The sequence below is a fragment of the Heterodontus francisci genome, chromosome 5, assembly GCF_036365525.1.
Source record: "Heterodontus francisci isolate sHetFra1 chromosome 5, sHetFra1.hap1, whole genome shotgun sequence".
NCBI lineage: Eukaryota > Metazoa > Chordata > Chondrichthyes > Heterodontiformes > Heterodontidae > Heterodontus > Heterodontus francisci.
Window position 1 is genome coordinate 143,277,925 of NC_090375.1, and position 23,895 is coordinate 143,301,819.

Sequence of the window (23,895 nt, forward strand, 5' to 3'; positions counted from 1 at the left end):
AAAAACAAATAAAACGCAGTGCAGAAATCAAGAAATAAGTGAGTGCAGCAGTTAAAATGCAAAAACATTAAATTACAGCTTTAATCAAAATACAAAACTTGAACATTAATTACATTTAGACATTTGATGGTTCACTGGATGACTGAGTTCTTGGACAAGAGAAAAGGGCAACAGACAATGGTTTCAGTGGAACAAGTCAACAGAGAATAAATGCTTATACAAAATATTTAACAATAGGCGATAGTAGACAAGCTGCTTTCGATCCTTGCTTCTTGAAGCAGCCTGAACACAGGTGATGTTGTCTTCGGTCCTTCTCTGATGTCTTCTACTTTGGCTTCTTCTTTTGTGAGTCTTTTTCTGTGGTTCTTGCTGTTCCTCTCTCTCTGCCTGTTCTGTGACCCTGCCTTTCTGTATCTTTTTTCCGAACCTATGTGCCAAAGTGCAAATTCGGTGCAGCTTTCCCTTCCTGACCTTATAATAATTGATACTTTTTTCCTAACCTTCACATCTCACCCCAGACTTAATGGCACCATTTTGCAACAGAAACAGCATCTTGCTGAAGCCCTTGCTATTGTGTGTCAGCCAGCCAGTCCATAAGACTGTTGCTGCCTATGCTGAGGCTTTCCAAAGCTGGATCAAGAGCCAGAGTTGCTTGATGTCATCCTGCAAGGCCATCTGCCAGCCATGCTGCAGCCACTGCAGTAACACTGTGTAGGAGCAACAGGATCGGCAAAGGCACATGGAAGAGAGGCACTAAGGGAATGTACAAGGGGGCACAGTTGACCTTTTTATGCCATATGGCATGGTTTGATTTATAAATTTAGTTTGGAATATTTGTTTTGTAGTGGCTTTTATTTCAGCATTGTGACCAATCTGTTGCTGTGATGGTCAGTGACAGAGAGAAGGTAAGGTGTGGGACTATTGGTGAATGGGGAGTTGGGGTTGCAGTTACTGGTATTGCACTCTGATGAGTTCTCCATGGACAGCCCAGCCAGAAATGGATAGCGTTAGTTGGCTCCTCTCCTACTCTTCCTCTTATTCCTCCTCAGCTGGTCATGTACAGTTGGTGTCGAGGGCTGTGGTCTCACGATGACAAGGTTATGCTGCATGCCCCAGACCACAATGACTCTTGACACACACTCTATTGTGTACTGCAGGACTCCTCCAGAGTGGTCCAGACAGTGGAAGCATTGTTGAAGCATTCGAATGGTCTGCCCGATCACATTTTGTGTGATAGCATGAAGAAGGGTCACTGACCCAAAACGTTAACTCTGCTTCTCTTTCCACAGATGCTGCCAGACCTGCTGAGTGGTTCCAGCATTTCTTGTTTTTATTTTAGATTTCCAGCATCCGCAGTATTTTGCTTTTATTTTACTAAATGGATTCCTGAAATGGGCGGGTTGTCTTATGAGATAGGTTGGACAGATGGCTTGTTTTCACTGGAGTTTAGAAAAGTGAGGGGAGACTTGATTGAAGTATACAAGATCCTGAATGGTCTTGACAAGGTGGATGTGGAAATGATGTTTCCTCTTATGGGGGAGTCCAGAACTAGGGGGCACTGTTTTAAAATTAGGGGTTGCCATTTTAGGACAGAGATGAGGAGAAATTTTGTTTCTCAAAGGGTTGTGCGACTTTGGAACTCTCTGCCTCTGTAGATGGTGGAGGCAGGGTCATTGAATCATTTTAAGGCGGAGGTAGATAGATTCTTGTTAGGCTAGGGAATAAAAGATTATCAGGGGTAGATGGGAGTGTGGAATTCGTGACACAAACAGATCAGCCATGATCTTATTGAATGGCGGAGCAGGCGAGAGGGGCCAAATGGCCTACTCTTGCTGCAAATTCGTATGTTCGTATGTTTGTACATCACGAGTGCTACAAACACCTTTGAGAATGAGCGAAGAACCAACATGAAAGAGAAAAGGAGAAGAAGCATAGCTCCAATTGTCCCCAGCAGCGACTACACCTTCACTTGCACCCCCTGTGGGAGAATCTGCCAGTCACAGTTAGGCCTGACCAACGGGCCTGCAACCAATGAGTACAACCTTCCCAAAATCTTTGTCCCTGAAGAAATGCCAAGAGAGAGTTACCTATGTATCCACGTTCTGTGAAAAGTCAAGATAAACAGCAATTAAGCATAATCAAATTATAACTTCATCATTGTAACTAGAATTATAGCACAGAAAGAAACTGTAATGAACTCTGCTGATTGTGAAAAAGGTGCAATGTTACCAGTTGCTTTCAACACACATTAAGAGTACTTTGCAGAAAACTGTATTAATATATAAAATTCTAAAATGCGTTCTTTTCCCATCATCATTATATATAGACATTCTAAAGACTTCAGCATTGAAGTGGCTCAACAGATAATTAAAAAAAAGCAAATGACTTGGAAATATGATCAACAGCTTTATGTTGTAAGCATTATCTTTATTGAAAGGTATATCAGGCAATGACCGTTACTTATTAGAATTTGTTGTTTGATGTTGTTTATGTGACCTGAAGGCAAGATACAGTTTTGAACACCACAATGAAAGATACGTTATTCAGTTTATTAAGAAATCAGTCATACTTCTTTTTACTTTTAACAGAATATTGACAGCATTTAAGACAATTGAGCACCGAAATACCCCTTTTAGTTTTTAAATGTTGACATGTATTTTCATCAAGTAATAACAGTAAAGAAAATTACATATTTTTAAGGCTGAATATAACATCATATGAAAAAAGAACCACAGAACTGTTACTAATTCATAATGTTGAAAAATATTTGCAGCCTATGTTGGATTGCAGTGTAGATTATATAGCAATTCTAAAATGGTTGAATATCTTTTGCTCAATTAAATTAAAATTAAAACAGTTTAGTAGAACAATATAAACCATCTGCGCTACAGGACTGCTGATTTGTTAATCAAGCAAACTCTAAGCTCGTGCAACTTCTAATGCTGCCCAGCACCCACTAACGGCCCACCTCCTCTTCACAGATCTGTATATGTCTCTGTTTCTCCATTTCTGTGGTTTACCTAACTGTGGGCTGTTCCCATTTTTGAATTTAGCACTGCTCCTTCTTCTCTGTTGTGCAGTGATCAAAGATGATAGAATGGAATGTGGAGGCAGGGTTTTACTATCATCCATACAAGTGATAGGGTTCTGTTAAAATCATAGAATTTATAATTTTCCAAGTTTCCAATGGAAGGAAAATGCTGTGATATGAGCTTGATAAATCCATGCCCAAATAGTTTCAATAAAATCATTTTCTTTTAATTCTTTCATGGGATGTGGGCATCAACGGTAAGGCCAGCATTTGTTTCCCATCCCTAGTTGTCCTTAAGAAGATGGTGGTGAGCTGCCTTCCTAAACCGCTGCAGTCCTTGGGGTGTAGGTACACCCACAGTGCTGTTAGGGAGGGAGTTCCAGGTTTATGACCCAGTGACAGTGAATGAATGGTGATAAAGTTCCAAGTCAGGATGGTGTGTGGCTTGAGGGGAACTTGCAGGTGGTGGTGCTCCCATGCATCTGCTATTGCTCCTGTCATTTTCTTTTCTTCCCCTTCCGATGAGGAAGTAACTGATCTCTATTTAGCAACAAACCAGAGTGGTGCATTTGAAAGCACGGGCTGTTCACCAATGTGGGGAATTGCAGACCCAGATGCATCATATTTTTGATACAATGGATGGACTATTCTTGAGAGTCATCCTTGAGGAAGATACTGTTTGGGATTGTGGTCCGTCACAAAAAAAGAAAGACACTAGCCCAAAATAATGAATTCAATTTAAAGGAATGTGCTTCATCCCTTTGTTTCAATGGTCTTTAGCAGATAATGTGCATCCAATCCAACCTCTCTGGTAAGAACAAAGAAAGAACAAAGAACAAAGAAAATTACAGCACAGGAACAGGCCCTTCGGCCCTCCAAGCCTGCGCCGATCCAGATCCTCTATCTAAACATGACGCCTATTTTCTAAGGGTCTGTATCTCTTTACTTCCTGCCCATTCATGTATCTGTCTAGATACATCTTAAAAGACGCTATCGTGCCCGCGTCTACCACCTCCGCTGGCAACGCGTTCCAGGCACCCACCACCCTCTGCGTAAAGAACTTTCCACGCATATCCCCCCTAAACTTTTCCCCTTTCACTTTGAACTCGTGACCCCTAGTATTTGAATCCCCCACTCTGGGAAAAAGCTTCTTGCTATCCAACCTGTCTATACCTCTCATGATTTTGTACACCTCAATCAGGTCCCCCCTCAACCTCCGTCTTTCTAATGAAAATAATCCTAATCTACTCAACCTCTCTTCATAGCTAGCACCCTCCATACCAGGCAACATCCTGGTGAACCTCCTCTGCACCCTCTCCAAAGCATCTACATCCTTTTGGTAATGTGGCGACCAGAACTGCACGCAGTATTCCAAATGTGGCCGAACCAAAGTCTTATACAACTGTAACATGACCTGCCAACTCTTGTACTCAATATCCCGTCCGATGAAGGAAAGCATGCTGTATGCCTTCTTGACCACTCTATTGACCTGCGTTGCCACCTTCAGGGAACAATGGACCTGAACACCCAAATCTCTCTGTACATCAATTTTCCCCAGGACTTTTCCATTTACTGTATAGTTCACTCTTGAATTGGATCTTCCAAAATGCATCACCTCGCATTTGCCCTGATTGAGCTCCATCTGCCATTTCTCTGCCCAACTCTCCAATCTATCTATATTCTGCTGTATTCTCTGACAGTCCCCTTCACTATCTTAGTGTCATCTGCAAACTTGCTAATCAGACCACCTATACTTTCCTCCAAATCATTTATGTATATCACAAACAACAGTGGTCCCAGCACGGATCCCTGTGGAACACCATTGGTCACACGTCTCCATTTTGAGAAACTCCCTTCCACTGCTACTCTCTGTCTCCTGTTGCCCAGCCAGTTCTTTATCCATCTAGCTAGTACACCCTGGACCCCATGCGCCTTCACTTTCTCCATCAGCCTACCATGGGGAACCTTATCAAACGCCTTACTGAAGTCCATGTATATGACATCTACAGCCCTTCCCTCATCAATCAACTTTGTCACTTCCTCAAAGAATTCTATTAAGTTGGTAAGACATGACCTTCCCTGCACAAAACCATGTTGCCTATCACTGATAAGCCCATTTTCTTCCAAATGGGAATAGATCCTATCCCTCAGTAACTTCTCCAGCAGCTTCCCTACCACTGACGTCAGGCTCACCAGTCTATAATTACCTGGATTACCCCTGCTACCCTTCTTAAACAAGGGGACAACATTAGCAATTCTCCAGTTCTCTGGGACCTCACCCGTGTTTAAGGATGCTGCAAAGATATCTGTTAAGGCCCCAGCTATTTCCTCTCTCGCTTCCCACAGTAACCTGGGATAGATCCCATCCGGACCTGGGGACTTGTCCACCTTAATGCCTTTTAGAATACCCAACACCTCCTCCCTCCTTATGCCGACTTGACCTAGAGTAATCAAACATCTGTCCCTAACCTCAACATCCTTCATGTCCCTCTCCTCGGTGAATACCGATGCAAAGTACTCGTTTAGAATCTCACCCATTTTCTCTGACTCCACGCATAACTTTCCTCCTTTGTCCTTGAGTGGGCCAATCCTTTCTCTAGTTACCCTCTTGCTCCTTATATATGAATAAAAGGCTTTGGGATTTTCCTTAAACCTGTTTGCTAAAGATATTTCATGACCCTTTTTTGCCCTCTTAATTCCTCGTTTCAGATTGGTCCTACATTCCCGATATTCTTTCAAAGCTTCGTCTTTCTTCAGCCTCCTAGACCTTATGTATGCTTCCTTTTTCCTCTTAGCTAGTCTCACAATTTCACCTGTCATCCATGGTTCCCTAATCTTGCCATTTCTATCCCTCATTTTCACAGGAACATGTCTCTCCTGCACGCTAATCAACCTCTCTTTAAAAGCCTCCCACATATCACATGTGGATTTACCTTCAAACAGCTGCTCCCAATCTACATTCCCCAGCTCCTGCCGAATTTTGGTATAGTTGGCCTTCCCCCAATTTAGCACTCTTCCTTTAGGACCACTCTCGTCTTTGTCCATGAGTATTTTAAAGCTTACGGAATTGTGATCACTATTCCCAAAGTAGTTCCCTACTGAAACTTCAACCACCTGGCCGGGCTCATTCCCCAACACCAGCTCCAGTATGGCCCCTTCCCGAGTTGGACTATTTACATACTGCTCGAGAAAACCCTCCTGGATGCTCCTGACAAATTCTGCTCCATCTAGACCTCTAACACTAAGTGAATCCCAGTCAATGTTGGCTAATGAATGGACCACATATAGAAAAGGGATCTTCATTCAGGAAACAAGCCAGAGCATGATCTGCTGAACGTAAAAGCAGTGGAAGAAATGGGTTGCCTTCTGTGCTGTTTGGCATGGAAGAGAAGAATAATAGTAGATAATGCAGTTAAACTCCTGGGTGGACCCTTGTAAGATTAGCAGGTAGCATAGCTTAGCATTAGCACTTAAATACAGCCCAAAGATACCTCACAGCCATTGGCTTGCTTTCCACAATGCTGATAAATGGAATCTATTGATCAGTCATTTTAATTCATGCATAAATGGCTGCAAAGAATTGTGAGAACTCCAGTCTACCATGGAGGGGGGAGCTACCTTGGTGGACTCAGTAACACAGGCCATAGACACAGTTAAAGCATCTCTCATGAATGTTCCTCCTTTTGCAACAGATACTTATGGGTCCAAAATCCACGGAGCAGTTAGGCAACACTTTGAGTACAATCAATTAAGAAGGTTTTCAAATACAACACAGTGACCCACTGGGTGCTGTGCTTCAAGAAATGATGGACCTTGACAGTGACATTTATAGAGGAGCTCAAGACCTGCTCAGCGCCAGCACCTTGCACAGCTACACCTCAAAGGGTATTGAGCCTCTGTGTCTCAAGCACATTTTTCTCATGGGATTTTTGGCAGATTTGTTACGCATGTAGGTTTCTGGTCTTTGGAATCTCAGGCAACTGAATACTTGGCTCACTCGTCTACCCCTTCTTTTACACCGTCTGCCAGGGAAGCCCTTAGGCATGATGTACACAAGAACATGCAAAGTGTAAGTCACAGAGGACACTTTAAATCACAGTCAAAACTGGAAGGCTGATAATCTCATCCAGCTGCAGTGTCACTGGAACTGCTGCTCGTTGAGCATTGCATTCATCTACAATATACTAAGCTGGCCTCATACCATAATGCAAGGTCAACTCAATATATTATTATGGCATTCATGATACATTGGGAGCATATGGGAATCAAGGGGAGGATTATCTGATGACAGCAACTCTTTATGGGTTGCATTTTGCCTTAAAGCTATACTGTTATTCAAGGTCAGAAATGGATGCAGCAAGGCCAAGCAGTAGAATAGCATTGTTTCAAGATACAGCTCTGGAGGTCAAGCTGCAAGGTCGGCCAGGAAGGTCATCCATTTTAGTGTCGAAGGGCCACCATGCTGGGAAGAGCAGTACTATGCAAATCTTCATGGAGATTTTGCAAAGGATCAATGGGATGTCACCTTCCCATAAAATGTGGGAGCAGATGAGCACGCAATTTATAGGTTTGAGGCCAAGGTGAATGTCATCAAACTTGGATAATTTAGCAATATTGCTTTATAATGCATGGTCATCAGGATCATCATCTCCTGTTACTGTTGCTATCTTTTTTCTACTTCCTGCTCCATGGAAAGCCACTTTTACAGGGCAAAGCTGTGTAAGACACAAAAGTCGACAATAATTTTGCATGTTTTAACTGGGCTGTACCTTTTGCTTTCTCTGATCCTGCTCTTCCTACTCCAAAACCATCAGGTAGAAGGGGATGGTCATTGGGACATCCATTACTCCTACATAGGTAAAGCTCGATCACAATTACCTCAGCTTACACCCATAAATGGCAAATGGGGTTCAGCTTTTGGAAGGTTTGAATAGCTAAAACAACAAAACCCAAAGACACTATGAAATAAACCATTAAACAGCTACATGATATACATACCAAGCAGACCCTCTGATGAAATAGGCATCAACATAACTGAACGGATCAATCATCCAGCACCCAGTTGAGCTTCAACTCTGATGCTAAGTCTGCATTATAGACAAGCACCTCATTAACACTTTTTGATATAGGCCCGGTCTACAGGATCTCAGCAGCGTGAGCACAGTTTGACTGCACTGCACCACAAAATGCAAAACAGGCACACAGCAGTCCTCAGCACCTGGTAACAAGTTACCTGCACCCAATGCGCATCCTGCTATGGGGGTTAAGCATCACATTATCGGATCTTAGCTGAACATTTACACAAGATGCAGTGTAACACCATATAAACTGGAGCATCAAAATCACTATAATTAATTCAAAATCACATCAGTTGCAAAATATTTTGCAGTCATTCTCTAAATGTATTGTAAGTGAAAATTCCTTTGTCCAAAGTATATAGGAAGTATTTATGCACAAATAGGGAAAGCAACAATTATTATTCTATTACTATAAATATTTACAATATACTTTCATCATGATCCAACAACATTTAGCAAAGGTGCCTCAGAGTGATGAGGTTGGCAGACTGATGGTGTCAACCCACAATGTGATGAAGCAAATTGTGCCTCGATATTAACTTACATCTTTGCTGTGCAAAACTTTGGCACCTTTCTCATCCTCTTGAAAAATTGCTCATAGATCTTGTGTGAATAAATAATTGCATTTTTACTTTATTCGCCCAACCTGAGGAACGTTGAGTACTTCTAAGTGGATTGGTCTTTAACAAGCCTTATTGGACAGTTTTGTTTTTGCCTCATTTCAAACAATGTACAGAAGGCCCAATAACACTTTCCTCGCCAGTTTTACTTATATCTACTTCTCTGCTAAACTTAACATAGTGAGAATAAGATTGTCCTTCATTGGCAAAGATCTCAAACTTACCATTAAGAACATAGGCACATTTCAAATCCTATATGGTCCATGAAAGGAATCTGTTTGGTTGACTAAATGGTCTTTTCTTGGCAGATTTTCAATGCTGTTAACTGTCTATCATACTAAGTTTCTATTGTTGTCTTTATCTACATTAAATATAATTTAGTTAATGGATACATGATGAATAGGTAAAGGGAACATTAGCTCATGCAAATTCCAATGGATAGCTGTCGCTTTATGGGAACAGTTTAGCCTGAGTGTGATGCTTTATAGGCATGATTCAAACCAGCATGGTACCTGTTTAAATAGATTTTATAAAAGCTGCTATCACTATCATACTATAGACTCACTCCTGAACAGTTTATTTGGCTAGCTTCACATTCTCTCATCACTTAATGCAAACATGCTATTATAGATGAGTTAACCACATTGGCTCTCGGGCACTTGCAGGACACGTTGCGGAGTAGAAGAAGTTACACATTTGTTTTGCACAGCATTTGCTAAAAAGGACCAATTGGCTAAAGGGAACCTCTACCCTGTTATGGAGACATACTATTTCTACTAGAAAGCTTTCACTGTATATTAATGCTTGATTGCTGCTGGTCTACAGATTGTACTACTGCAATTGCTGCTTAGGTGAGGTAGCAGCAAATCAACTGTGAACTGTATGTGGTGGAAAAAAATAAACAGACAGATTTTTGTATTGTTATAACATCTGGACATTATTTTCTACAACATCAGCATTTAGCTACAGCTCAGGAAGCATGCTGTCCTGAGGTCCTTGTCAGCACTGCATTTAAGGATGTTTCTTTGAAACACAAACAGCACTTTCACTCGCTGATTAAGGGTAAATCTCTATATAGTAAAAGAATATTTTAAAAACACAACAAAGTAAATGAAGCTTTTTATTAAAATAATTCTCCAACGAAACTGAAATAGTTTTTGCATATTTAGTAATGCAATACAATAATGCGACCCCAGGCACTTAAAAGGATTAAAAAAAACCACAAAGTAACTGGTAAAAATGTTCTGGAAGTTATTAAATTGAGAAGCCCTAGACAAAAACATTTCTATTTCCATAATTTAATCAGAAACATATTTATCAGTACTAAGAAACAAAGATACAAAACTCACACTAAAGTGATTTACTTTAAAAAATTAGTAAAATATGTGCAACAAAGAAAACATCTGGTTCTCAGTCACAAAACTTGCTTTGTGCTCAAATGAAACTCTCCTTTTCCTGCCATGATGAACTTCTTAGATTTTATTTGATTTATAAGTGTCTAAATTAAAAGGATGATAGGGGAGGAAGATGAAGTGTCTGTCCTACATTCTGCAGGTCCAGATGGAAGGATTTATCCATCTGTTTAACACATAAAATGTTTAACATGAATGGATAAATATAGTTTATAAGTCCAGACATGGCCCAGTGCATCCAAATTTACAATATGTATAATCTTTAAACATGAAAAAGCACATTTTTTAATCCCTCACCAGACTTATATTTTATTTCATGCTCACACTGATCTTAGTTGCACTTTACATAGGCCAGGTCAACTGATTGAGACAAGGTTTTGTGCCCAAATTTGGATGCAATATCAACTTGGAAGAATGTGTTACATCATAACAATGACAATCTGACTAAAGCTGGCAATACACTGCTCATTATTCTTTGGTGATTTACTTAGCATCTGGCAGTGTTTTCACATGATATGCAATGCTTATTTCCTATGAACAGTTTCACAACTGCAGAACGGTGTCAAGATAACATGTACATGATCAGTCACTAGGAAATATCTTTGCACCATGTCGGATGTGAACTATTGATATAGTTTCATGTTCATCTTTTATTCTGTCTTATGCATGCAGGAAAGGGGAAAACACAAGGATTGCATTTTATTCATTTTCTATTGAAAACAAAAATAATCTGAGCTTTCAGGTGAATAATTAAGTTACATTGTTAAAAAGAAGGGGAAGTGAGGGGAGAAAATTAGGTAAAAAGAATATTTTAAATATTTGCCAGATAAAGTTTTTGTTACATCAGTGGCACCTTTGAACTGTCAATAACATCTTATCTGTACTTGTTCACAATATACTTAACACAGCAAAAAGAATTGGTCTGCCACTACAAATAGTGTCCAAGAATCTGTCACATCTTGTTGTGAGATCCTTCCATTACAATATTTGAATCAATGCATTGAATTCACTGTTGCCCAGTACACTCAAATTTCATGTATCTATTTTCCATTTTTAGCCATTTTATTCTCTCATTAAATCATCTTTCACCCACCATTCACTGTTCCTCACCTGAGAGGACAGGTGGGTCACTTGTCTCAGAGTATGCCAATGTTATCCTGTAATGATCTACTGCCTGGAGATGTCTGTAAACTTCCTGGGGTAACAGGAAGTGTTCATTTTTTTCAATATTCTCCTGCAGGGAGACACCTAACCTTTGTTTGCTGCATCTCCTGACAATCTTACAAGCATTGTCAGCATGGACAAATCATGATTCATGTGCCCTAACATACATAGAGTCATTACTCCACAGAAGGAGGCCATTCAGCCCACTGAATCCATGCCACACATCATAACACTCCGTGGCAAAGCTGGTCAGTAGACCAACAGCACTCGTGCATCAGCTGATCTATCATTAATTTTAATAATCTATCTAGTACCATTATCCTGTCAACTCAAAATAAGCAAAATAATAATTACAGATGTGGCGAGTCGAAGAGACTTAGCAGTTGGCAGGAAAAAAGACAAAAGCACAAGGGGAGAGCCAGCTGTGTAACAGCCCTGACAAACAAATTTTTCTGCAGCACCTGTGGAAGAGCCTGTCACTCTAGAATTGGCCTTTATAGTCACTCCAGGCGCTGCTCCACACACCACTGACCACCTCCAGGCGCTTACCCATTGTCTCTCGAGATAATGAGGCCAAAGAGGAATTACAAATAAACATGCAAATGTCTAAATCATCTCACAACTCTGTAACTCAGTAACCTTAACCCAATAGAACAGAATACAAAGAGTGGAATATTAGACTGTGGAAAATATGAACTTGACAGCAACAATAGTGCAGTGGTTAAACTGATCTAGTGCATCCGCAACACAAGATTAAAGGTAACTTTTAAAAACTTGCAAAAGGGTAACTAGAGAAAGGATTGGCCCACTCAAGGACAAAGGAGGGAAGTTATGCGTGGAGTCAGAGAAAATGGGTGAGATTCTAAACGAGTACTTTGCATCGGTATTCACCGAGGAGAGGGACATGACGGATGTTGAGGTTAGGGACAGATGTTTGATTACTCTAGGTCAAGTCGGCATAAGGAGGGAGGAAGTGTTGGGTATTCTAAAAGGCATTAAGGTGGACAAGTCCCCAGGTCCGGATGGGATCTATCCCAGGTTACTGAGGGAAGCGAGAGAGGAAATAGCTGGGGCCTTAACAGATATCTTTGCAGCATCCTTAAACACAGGTGAGGTCCCGGAGGACTGGAGAATTGCTAATGTTGTCCCCTTGTTTAAGAAGGGTAGCAGGGATAATCCAGGTAATTATAGACTGGTGAGCCTGACGTCAGTGGTAGGGAAGCTTCTGGAGAAGATACTGAGGGATAAGATCTATTCCCATTTGGAAGAAAATGGGCTTATCAGTGATAGGCAACATGGTTTTGTGCAGGGAAGGTCATGTCTTACCAACTTAATAGAATTCTTTGAGGAAGTGACAAATTTGATTGATGAGGGAAGGGCTGTAGATGTCATATACATGGACTTCAGTAAGGCGTTTGATAAGGTTCCCCATGGTAGGCTGATGGAGAAAGTGAAGCCGCATGGGATTCAGGGTGTACTAGCTAGATGGATAAAGAACTGGCTGGGCAACAGGAGACAGAGAGTAGCAGTGGAAGGGAGTTTCTCAAAATGGAGACGTGTGACAAGTGGTGTTCCACAGGGATCCGTGCTGGGACCACTGTTGTTTGTGATATACATAAATGATTTGGAGGAAAGTATAGGTGGTCTGATTAGCAAGTTTGCAGACGACACTAAGATTGATGGAGTAGCAGATAGTGAAGGGGACTGTCAGAGAATACAGCAGAATATAGATAGATTGGAGAGTTGGGCAGAGAAATGGCAGATGGAGTTCAATCAGGGCAAATGCGAGGTGATGCATTTTGGAAGATCCAATTCAAGAGTGAACTATACAGTAAATGGAAAAGTCCTGGGGAAAATTGATGTACAGAGAGATTTGGGTGTTCAGATCCATTGTTCCCTGAAAGTGGCAACGCAGGTAAATAGAGTGGTCAAGAAGGCATACGGCATGCTTTCCTTCATCGGACGGGGTATTGAGTACAAGAGTTGGCAGGTCATGTTACAGTTGTATAGGACTTTGGTTCGGCCACATTTGGAATACTGCGTGCAGTTCTGGTCGCCACATTACCAAAAGGATGTAGATGCTTTGGAGAGGGTGCAGAGGAGGTTCACCAGGATGTTGCCTGGTATGGAGAGCGCTAGCTATGAAGAGAGGTTGAGTAGATTAGGATTATTTTCATTAGAAAGACGGAGGTTGAGGGGGGACCTGATTGAGGTGTACAAAATCATGAGAGGTATAGACAGGTTGGATAGCAAGAAGCTTTTTCCCAGAGTGGGGGATTCAAATACTAGGGGTCACGAGTTCAAAGTGAGAGGGAAAAGTTTAGGGGGGATATGCGTGGAAAGCTCTTTACGCAGAGGGTGGTGGGTGCCTGGAACGCGTTGCCAGCGGAGGTGGTAGATGCGAACACGATAGCGTCTTTTAAGATGTATCTAGACAGATACATGAATGGGCAGGAAGCAAAGAGATACAGACCCTTAGAAAATAGGCGACATGTTTAGGTAGAGGATCTGGATCGGCGCAGGCTTGGAGGGCCGAAGGGCCTGTTCCTGTGCTGTAATTTTCTTTGTTCTTTGTTCTTTGTTCTGACAAGTTGAACATATATAAAACAAGATATACAAATCAGAATTATATTGTTACATGATTGGTACAAAAGTTTTGGACTCATGATTATAAACCATCAGTGCTTTATGCTGGCATTGTCTGAAGCCCTCAATAGTTACCGATCCATCAAACAGTTTCATAGATCTGTGACTACACATTTCGCATTCATATTCACATTCTTTGTTGATTAGTAGTGTGCAAAAGAAGTCAGTGTCTCTTGCTTCCAAGGGACCACCAAGGGGAAAGGATTTGAATCCAAAATCCAAGCTGGTGCTGGCAGGTAAATTGTTGAAATTGCAAAGTAAAATATTTTGAAACCAAAAGGTAATTCAGCTTTGGGAGGAATTTTGAAAGGCTCTCTTGCAGATCCTGAATATTCTATTCAAGACAGAAGTACACTCTTTATTCACATTGCCACACAGATTTTAAAATGAAGAAAGGAATACAAACTTCAACTGTGGGCTTATGTTGCCCAGTAGGAATTTGCTCAAATGTAAATACATTTTTTTGAGGTGAAGGAGTCATTCCTCAAACTTTAAACTAGAGAAAAGTAATGAAGGGAAGAGGAGCCGAACTTCATAAAAGTGTAAATTAATAACCATGTAACAAATGTAACAAGGTTGTCTTTTGGCTTTAAAGCAGGTGCTGGTTACAGAGCCCAGTAGCCCTCATTTGTGCTTGCCTAACCCTTTTCCCCCTCTCAATACTGAGTTCAGGTGGTGTGCATGAATGGCACTGTAAACAAAAGCGGTTGACAAAACTACAGGAAAAGCTGTATTCACTTAGTAGGAGACACTCAACAGAATTGATTTGCTAATATTCCAAACATATCATTCAGAACATCACTTTTAGAATACACATTCTAAGCTGTGTTTGACCGGGATCTACTTTGGTAAATGCAAATACCTCATGTATTATATTTCAGCTATTTACGGATCCAAATACAGTGTAGTATCTAGGCCAAACCCATTTACATTGGCAACTCTACAAGGACTCAGAGGGAAAATACTTTGTATGGTGCAGCACTCAGAAATTCAGACCAGGAAATGTTCCAGGTATGACTCCTGTATCAGTTTTGTATTAACCCATTTTAATACAGTACAAAAGCAAAATACTGCGAATGCTGGAAATCTGAAATAAATAGAGAAAATGCTTGAAATACTCAGCAGGTCTGGCTGCATCTGTGGCTACAGAAACAGAGTTAATGTTTCAGGTCTGTTACCTTTCATCAGAACTGGGAAAAGTTAGAAATGTAAAAAGGTTTGAGCAAGTGTAAAGGGGGGTGGAGTAGGGGGGGGGTTGGGGGGGGGAAAAGAAGAACAAAAGGGAAGGTCTGTGGTAGAGTCAAGAGAAGGAGAGATTAAATGACAAAAAGGTTCATGGCGAAGTCCAAAGGGATGGTTCAAGGATAAAAAATAAAAGATGTGTCAAGAGGAGGTGTGAATGTCAAGATCATTAATAGCTGCTGCCTGGAAAGAAAAAAAAGGAAAAAAGAGAGAAATGAGTGGGGGGGGGGGGGGGGTGGGGGGGTGGGGGAGGGGGGGAAATGTCAAACCAGAAGAGAAAAAGGAAACAAAATGGGAGCAGAAGCTACAATCTAAAATTGTTGAACTCAATGTTGAGTCCAGAAGGCTGTAAAGTATCCAGTCAAAAGATGAGGTACAATTCCTCGAGCTTACATTTAGCTTCATTGGATCATTGCAGGAGGCTGAGGACAAAAAGGTCATAGTGACAGCAAGTTGGAGAATTAAAACGACAGGTGACTGGTAGCTTGGGGTCATGCTTGTGGACTGAATGGAGGTGTTCTGCAAAACAATCACCCAGTATGCATTTGGTCTTGCCAATGTGATATCATGAGCAGCGAATACCATATACTAAATTGAAAGAAGTAAAAGTAGAAGTAAATGGCTGTTTCCCTTGGAAGGAATCTTTGGGGCCTTGGATGATGAGATGGGAGGAGATAAAAGGGCAAGTGTTGCATCTCCTGCGCTTGCATGGAAAGGTGTCATGGGAAGGGTAAGGAGTGTTATGGATGACTGAGGAGTTGACTATTGAGGCAATGGTCCCTTCGGAATGCTGAAAGTGGAGGGAAGGGGAGGGGAAAGTGTGTTTGGTGGTGGCATCATGCTGGAGGTGGTAGAAATGGTGGAGGATAATACATTGAATATGGAGGCTGATGGGGTGGAAGGTGAGGACAAGGGGAACTCTACCATTGTTCTGGGAGTGGGGGAAGGGATGAGAGCAGACGTGCGTGAAATGGAATGGACAAGGTCGAAAGCCCTGTCAACCACGGTTGGGGGAATCCTCAGTTGAGGAAAAAAGACATATCAGAAGAGCTAGTATGAAAGGTTACATCATCCGAACAGATGTGATAGAGATGGAAAGTGGAATAGAGTCTTTACAGGAAGTGGGGTATGAGGAAGTGTAGTCAAGGATGGTAGTCTGTGGGCTTATAGTGAATATTGGTTGATAGCCTATCCCCAGAAATGGAGACAGAAAAGTAAATGAAGTGAAGGGAAAAGTCGGAGATGGACCATATGAAGGCAAGAGCATAGTGGAAATTGAATGCAAAGTGGATGAGATTTTCCAGTTCAGGGCAACAGCATCTGTTCTGACGATGCAACCTTTCATACGAGCACTTCGGATATGTCTTCCTTTTTCCTCAACCAAGGATTCCACCCTCGTTGTGGTTGACAGGGACCTTGGCCATGTCAAATCTATTTCACGCACTCTGCTCTCACCCCTTCCCCTTCTTCCCAGAACCACGATAGGGTTCCCTTGTCCTCCCTTCCACCCCACCATACTATGCATTCAATGGATTATTCTCTGTCATTTCCACCACCTCCAACCTGATGCCACCAATCACATCTTCCTCTCCCCTCCCCTCCCCATTCAGCATTCCAAAGGGGCCATTCCATCTGTGACACCCTCCCCTTCCCAAGGCACCTTTCCATGCAAGCGTAGGAGATGTAACACCTGCTCTTTTACCTCCTCCCTTCTCACCGTCCAAGGCTCCAAACACTCCTTCCAGGTGAAACAGAAATTTACTTTTACTGCTATCAAATTAGTATACTTTATTCACTGCTCCCAATGTGGTGTCCTCTACACTGGGGAGACTAAGCACACACTGAATGAACGCTTTGTTGAACACTTGTGTTGAGTCCACAAGCATGACCCCAAGTTTTCAGTCTGTCATTTTAATTCTCCACCTTGTTCCCACTCTAAGCTTTCTGTCCACGGCCCCTGCAGGATCCAATGAAGTTCAACACAACTTTGAGGAACAGCATCTCATCTTTCAACAGCGCACTTTACAGCCTTCTGGACTCAACATTGAGTTCAACAATTTTAGACTGTAAGCTCTATCCTCATTTTGTTTCCTTTTTCTTTGCTGGGTTGGTTTTTTCCCCCTTATTTCGCTTTTTGTTTTCCTTTTTCTTTGCTTTTGGACAGCAGCTCTTCATGCTTTTACCATTCACACCTCCTCTAGATGCATCTTTTGTTTTTTACTTGTCCCATTACCACTCCCTTTGGCCTTGAAACATGAGCCCTTTTATCATTTAATCTCTCCTGCCCCTACACCCTATCACAGAACTTCCCCTTTGTTCTTTTTCCCAAACATTACATTTCTAGCTTTTTCCAGTTCTGATGAAAGTTCACAGACCTGAAAAGTTAACTCTGTTTCTCTTTCTACAGATGCTGCCAGATCTGTTGAGTATTTCCAGCATTTTCTGTTTTTAAAGCAATACAATGCTAGGGATGGAGTTGAGGGGTGCTATAATTAGCGTTCACATTCCAGGGCTTTGAGTCGGTAAAATCTGGCATGCTTCCTGCACCTGGTCAGTATTCAGTGATTCTCTGCTGGAAGTATGTATGATAACTGAAGACAGGAAATGACCCGATAGTCATATCTTGTGTTGCCACTCACTAACCAAACCCATGCATGAGAAATGGTCACTTGGTATTGGAGCAATGGATAGCCATCGCTCCTGGAAACAAACCAGCCAGAGTTTCCACCTTCAAGAGAAGATGGGTAATTGAAATAAAATCAGAGTGAATTGGAGTGGAAAATCATTCATACTTGCCTTTGAATCTTTAAACATTATTTTTGCTGACATGATCAACCTTTTCTCAAGGAACATTGGAACAGGAGTAAGCCATTCAGCCCCTCGAGCCTGTTCCACCATTCAATTAGATCATGGCTGAGATGTACCTTAACTCCATTTACCTGCCTTAATTCCACAACCCTTAACAAATGCCCTCACCTGGCAAAAATGTATTGATCTCAATTTTGAAATTTTCTATTGGCATAGCCTCAACAGCTTTGTGGGCGAGAGAGTTCCAGATTTCCATTATCCTTTGTGTGAATAAGTGCTTTCTGACATCACCCCTCAATGGCTTAGCTCGAATTTTAAGGTTATGCCCCATTGTTCTGGACTCCCTCACCAGGGGAAATAGTGTCTCTCTACCTATTCCTTTAATCATCCTAACCAACTGATCACTTCAATCTGTTTTCTTTGCTGACTTATTTGATTTCAATGGGGTAGCAGGGAAGGTACTACAATTAGTCTCAGTGACTGAAGATAAAGGTCAATAGTGTCTCCCATTTTAATTGCTATCCAGTGGATTGTTGCTGGAAATACAAATGTATGGACATCAGTTGAAGACAGGATTGGGCTCAGTGATGATCATTTTAGTTGAGTAGCATGAAGGATAACCATTGAAGGGTTTCCAATACCTATGATGAGGCAATACCTTGAGAAAAGGAGAAATGATGAAAACAGAAATGAAAGGGAGGATGAGATGCAGACCGAAAGCTTACAAGGTGTCCTGTGAAATTTCAAACAGCCCTGTGGTTTTGCAAATCTGCTCAATATTTGCCCAAAGGTTTTCCATTGCAGTACCAGACATATTTGAGGTTCAAGGTGATGCATTTATTACACAAGGCAGAACTTGATAAAAGCTTTTAAAGTCACTAATTAATAAACTTCAGAGCTTTCACAATCTTCCTCCTGTACATTATTCTAACAAAGCGACCACTATTACAATGATGTATTTGTATTAATGAAAGCAGCACTGTGCTACACAGAAATTTCAAAGGATGCATCACCTTGATAATAACACATTGCCATTATTTTCAGTATTTCTGCTGCATACAAACATTCACTTTGAACAAAACCAAGGATAATATTTTTTGATTTTTTTTTTGAATTAGCTTTGTGTTCAATGTGAATGGAACATTCCCTAGATTGACTGTATTAAGTGATTTCAGAGTGGAACATCTCTTACTGTGGCCATGTAACATTACCAATCCCATTTTCATGTTATTATTCAGTTATTTTAGTAAGACTGCTACTTTTATGTTGAAATACTGTCAATGGGCAACCATTAAGAACATTCTTGAAAGGGGCCAAATCCATTTCACTTATTTTTTTTTAGTTTAGAGATACAGCATTGAAACAGGCCCTTCGGCCCACCGAGTCTGTGCCGACCATCAACCACCCATTTATACTAATCCTACACTAATTCCATATTCCTACCTGTCCCTACATTTCCCTACCACCTACCTATACTAGGGGCAATTTATAATGGCCAATTAACCTATCAACCAGCAAGTCTTTGGCATGTGGGAGGAAACCGGAGCAGCCGGAGGAAACCCACGCAGACACAGGGAGAACTTGCAAACTCCACACAGGCAATACCCAGAATTTAACCCGGGTCACTGGAGCTGTGAGGCTGCGGTGCTAACCACTGCGCCACTGTGCCGCCCTTAAAGTTATCACAAAGAGAAGACTTTCATCCCCTCAGTCTGGACTGCATTCAAACCCAGATCCACTAGCTGAAAAGAATGTGCTCTCACCAGCATGTGACCTTGATTCTAATGCTGAGCAGAAACCCACTGAGGTGAAAGTATCTCCGCTGATGGAAGGTGCAGGAGAGACATGGAGCAGTGCATCCTCTGAGTGCTCCTCCTCCTCAGAGGACAGCTATCCCCCTGTGGCTGCAGTCTCCTGTGCACACCAACCTGCATGATAGAAGACAAACATGTGTGAGTTAGGCTAAGCAGATCTCCTAATGCCAACTAAAGGCCTGCTATCCAACCTGAACCCGACGGGACCGACGACATGTATCGGGTTTGGGTCGGATCGGGCCCCTCTTCCGGATCCGGCTCTCGGGCTCAGGTCGGGTCGGGTCGAGTCCGGGTTGGGCCGGACACACATGGTAAGTGCTCTGCTGGTAAGTATTGAAATTAAAAAACTTATCTGAGCTGGGAGTCCAGGACGAAACTGAGTCTGCGCAGTAAGTGAGTGACGTCACTATGATGTCATCACGCATGCGCTGCAGCTTCCTGCAAGTTCGGTGTCAGGAAGGTAAGTAAAGGGATGGTCGGGTCGGGCTCCGGTCGGGTCGAGTAGTGGCGGTTTAGGGTCAGGTCGGGTCGGGCTCAGGGCAAAATAGGAAGGACTCGGGCCGGGTCGGGCTCTGGTCCACTGTGGTTCAGTCGAGTTCGGGTCGGGTTCGTTTTCCCGACCTGAGCAGACCTTTAATGCCAACCATATGTGATGTGGGTCTTCAAAATTAATTATGTCAGTGGAAGCCAATCCTCACTCTCTTGCACAGAGACTCCAGTCTCCCTGTCTGAAATTGCATGGCCGCCCTGGGTCCCCGCCAATTCCAAGGCCTCTTCCTCGGTGGTGGTGAGAGGACACAGATCAGGAACTCCTCCACTAGCCCAGCCCATCTCCCTCCTGTTGTGGGCACTCTTGTTGTGCAAGAGGAAGGATGGAGATAGTAGAGATTGGCAGAGAGATCAGCATGACAGTTCTGCTAGTATCAGCCCCTCGTCCCCTACTGGAGGATCTGATATATTTATGCTTACAGATGCTGTCAGGGGACTTAAGGGGGTGAGGTATGAAGGAAGGTGGCTTGTGGCTGAGATGCAACCATACAGAATCACAGAATCGCAGAACTGTTATAGTGCAAAAGGAGGCCATTCGGCCCATCGTGTCCGCACCAGCTCTCTGAAAGAGCAATTCCCTCAGTTCCATTCCCCTGCCTTCCCCCCATAACCCTGCACATTCTTCCTTTTCATATAACTGTGTAATTCCCTTTTGAATGCTTCAATTGAACCTGCCTCCACCACACTGTCAGGCAGTGCATTCCAGACCTTCACTACTCGCTGCATGAAAAAGTTTTTCCTCATGTCACTTTTGCTTCTCTTACCAAATACTTTAAATCTGTGCCCTCTCATTCACAAGTGGGAACAGTTTCTCTCTATCTACTCTGTCCAGACTCCTCATGATTTTGAATACCTCTATCAAATCACCTCTCAGCCTCCCCTTCTCCAAGGAAAACAGTCCTAACTTCTGCAATCTATCTTCATAACTGAAATTCCTCATCCCTGGAACCATTCTCGTGAATTATTTCTGTACTCTCTCCAATGCCCTCACGCCTTTCCTCAAGTACGGGGCCCAGAATTGGATGCAATATTCCAGCTGAGGCCGAACTACTGTCATATACAGGGCTACAGGCCCTGTATACAGCATAGAGGGCTATGGGCTAAGTGCAGGAATATGGGATTAGAATAGTTGCTGTATGGCCGGCACAGACATGATGGGCCGAAGGCCTGTTTCTGTGCTGTATAACTATGAATCTATGACAAGTTTAACATAACTTCCTTGCTCTTGTACTCTATGCCCCTATTAATAAAGTCCAGGATACTGTATGCTTTACTAATCGCTCTCTCAACCTGTCCTGCCACCTTCAATGACTTATGCGCACATACACCTAGGACCCTCTGCATCTGTCGGAATGCGGTAATACCCTAGCCCCTCTGCCATCGCCATGTTAGTGCCACCCTCACCATATTGCACACCCTCCCGTGTAGGCATATGCAATCCCCAAAAAGGCGAGCGGTGCAGAGCACTCACCTTGGCCAAACGCTGCAGGTCATTGACCTTCTTTCAGCACTGCACCCAGTTGCATTGGGTGACCCCACAGCTGCTGACCACTTCAGCAATTTCTACCCAGGCTTGCTTGGTTAGGCGGGAGCACCTCTTCTTGCCATCGCTGGGGAAGCACCTTTCTCTTACAGCCTGGAGGAGTATCTGCAGGGAGGCATCACTGAACCGTGGGGCCACACTGTGCCTTGCTTCAGCCATTCTGTGCTTTCGTCCTCGGGGAGGGGGGTTTGGGGTCCATGAATCAGTTTAATGATGTTTTCACCAGTCAAATGAAAGTTTCCAGGGACTCTAAGGCAGTCGTGAATGTAGGGCTGGCAGGGCTTTAAATATGGCTGGTGCTGTAATTGGCAATTTGCCTCCGTCTCACGCCATGTGATTGGGGGGGGTGGGGGTGGGGACCTGCACCTCCACTCCTCCACTATGCAAAATGGCCACCCACCTTGTGATCGTGGTGGCATAGCCACCCACATGATGGACGGGAATGGCCCCCATTTCCGGGCTTGCCGTCAGTCTCGGTGGAAGGTTCATTAAGTTCAGCCCAACAACTTTCAGAGCCCATGCCCAAAACAGGCATTAAGCTATTTGCATAGGCAAATAATGGGTCTCATGCCTGCTTGAGGCCCCCCGTGCAAAATTCAGTTGCCCTAAACATATTCTCCAAAAAGATAAATTTCGTAAGTATCCTTACCTGAATGTGGAGCTGGGAGGAGCAGGAGTGTTCATTGCTCCTCCATCCCACCCCCCACCACCGCTGACGACTTTAACTAACACCCACCAACCCCACTCCACCCCCACCCATTTTCGGGTGGGCCACGGACCAACCCCAGCAGGCAGGCGTGAATGATTTTCTGCAACTTTATATCTTTGAGAAACATAGCTGAAGGACATTGCCCAATAATGCATGACACCACCAAAGCTGAAAAGAATTATTTAAAAAATGAAGCAAAAGAGGAAGTATTGATTACACAATGGCAATTTTGAACTTTAAACACTTATAAATTGTAGGAGAAAAAGAAGAAGAATGAAAAAATTAAGGAATTAAAAATTGGATGAAGAGCTAGGGAATAAAATGGATGGGGAAGATAGAAGTAAAATTAAATTCGAAGGAATGATTATAAAATGAGGCTAAGGTAATTAGGGAGTGTATACAAAAGGTCTCAGCGACATTGAAATATCTATACGAGGTGTTCATAATTATACCCCAGTGATTCAAAAATATCTACTATCTAACTGAATTTTCACCTAATTGCCAGCAGGCATACTGACTGCTAATATTCAAAACACAGCCACAACTAGGTTGATAATACAGTAGTAGCTAATCAGATGATATACACCAAGCATTAAAAATACTCTCCCTCAAAAATACAGTGAAATAATAACATGTATGCATAATCTTGACAATGATTGATCTTAGAATGGAAGTCCACAGTTAAATTTTTGCATTCTAGAATGGTTGCAGGAAAAGAGTATTAAGAGGCAGGGAGGCTTCCTCTTACTTCCATGATGACTAAAAACAATCTTGGCAGAAAGGTCTCAACATGCTTTCTAATTAATGAATATCAATGTCTCAGACTTAAGTCTGGTCCCTTATGTGGCATTATAATCAATCAGTTCCTGGAAACTTGCCAGAATCTATCCTGAACTGTCAGTAGGATATTACATCTGAACATTGTGTATAACATTGCAACATTTTGCAGTAGCCAAATTTGGCTTGTCTCATTGGGCTGGATTTTACTGGGCCCCCAACGTCGGGCTCTGTGGCGGTGGGGGTGGGGGGGGGTGGGGGGTGGGGGCGGGCCGGAAGATGGATCCAGCACAGGCCAACCAAGGAGCCTGATACTGGGAGGGCCAGACCCAATCGTCCTGGCTCCATGGAGGCTCCATGGCGGCCTCCCCCCCACCCCTCCCCCCCACCACTAGGTGACAGGAACTGAATTTCAATATTTAAATCAATGAGATGAATAAATTTAAATAAACTTACCATCAATCTTCCAGGCCCACCGCAATCATCAGTGTGGTGGCCGGCA

General features: G+C 42.7%; 1 long non-coding RNA gene across 1 annotated transcript; it reads right to left on the bottom strand.

The window, feature by feature from the left end:
• Window positions 1-137: 137 nt before the first annotated feature.
• LOC137369629 (uncharacterized) lies at window positions 138-22,613 on the bottom strand. Its single transcript, XR_010974989.1, has 3 exons — window positions 22,557-22,613; window positions 13,779-13,888; window positions 138-2,102 (listed from the first exon to the last, which is right to left on the bottom strand). It is a non-coding gene; the product is annotated as an uncharacterized lncRNA (long non-coding RNA).
• Between the last annotated feature and the right edge of the window lie 1,282 nt (window positions 22,614-23,895).